A 1305-nucleotide genomic window follows, 5' to 3' on the forward strand; every position below is an offset into this window, starting at 1 on the left:
AAACAAATCACCAACTAACTAAAGTAAGAAGCGGAAAATAAATTGACACGGTGATTTATTTATGAATGGAGGGAAAATCTACATGGCAAAAACTCCACTAGGTGATTTTAAGGTCACCACTCCCTAGAATCCACTATTATCAAAATAAGCAGTTACAAGTAAAAAAATCTCAGTACCTTATACCAATCTACAATTGAATCCTTACCCCCAATACCCAATTAGACTTGTTCTGTAGTAACAATCTCTCTTTTTTAATGCACGACTCCCAGTATGTGACTAATCAATTGCGTAGATCCCAGTACACAACTTCAATCACCAACTAGAGAAGGTGGTTGGCTGTAAAGTTCTTCAGTTCATCACACGATGAAGATCAAGAATCTCTTTGGTCACAAAACCCTACAATGGTACCTTTCCTTTTCTAGCTTCCCCTCCCATTTGTGGTGGATTTGATAAAGTTGATATTATATTGTTTTAGTTAATCACATATATGATTTTTATTAATAGTGGATCATATAAATTACTGTAAGGACACAATTTGAGTCCCTAGCCCAAAGGATAAATGAAGTTAGCCCCCAAAAAAGACCAATACAATGAATTTGTAGAGAGTGAGTTGGAAAACTAGGCTTTAATGAATCAACAACAAGTAAAATAGATTTCGATGACAAGAAAATAAAGATAGACTGGTTTAATCTAAAGAAAATCGTCCTTGACACAATCCAAGGAGATCAGTTCTTATATATTTCTCTCAAGTTTGATCACAAGTTTCAATTCGCTACGGTGTTTTTCTCTTAATTTCTCGATCCCCTTCTCTTAGGGTCTCCCTTCCATTTTATACTATCTTCCCCTTTCATCTCCACCTTCCACGTGCAGATCAAATTCTTGGTGTTGATCCTTGTCTCATTAGCACCTTCTTGAAGTCTTTGGGTAGTAGCTATAAGGCTGAAAATTACTGTTCAGGTATTACTTCCTCATTAATGCGGCCAGAGAGTTAGCTGTAAAGTATTTAATGCGATAGTAACAGCTTTTCCTTTAGATATTTCATAGCCTCCCTATATCCTATTCCTTCTTGATGCTTATCCTCATTAGTGGAATTGTCTGAAACGTTGCTTTTGATGTCAGACTGTACGTTCCGACCTCAGCTTTGCTTAGCCGAGAAGGCATTCCTCCTCGGACCACTTTTTTGGATGATCATGATCACACTTCACTTCTTCACTTACTAACACGGATTCTCATGAAAGTGTTTACTCGTCCTTGGACTACTTAATGTCCTTGGATTGGGCCCCCGGCCCAATATATACATAGATA

The sequence above is a fragment of the Quercus robur genome, chromosome 2, assembly GCF_932294415.1.
Source record: "Quercus robur chromosome 2, dhQueRobu3.1, whole genome shotgun sequence".
Classification (NCBI taxonomy): domain Eukaryota; kingdom Viridiplantae; phylum Streptophyta; class Magnoliopsida; order Fagales; family Fagaceae; genus Quercus; species Quercus robur.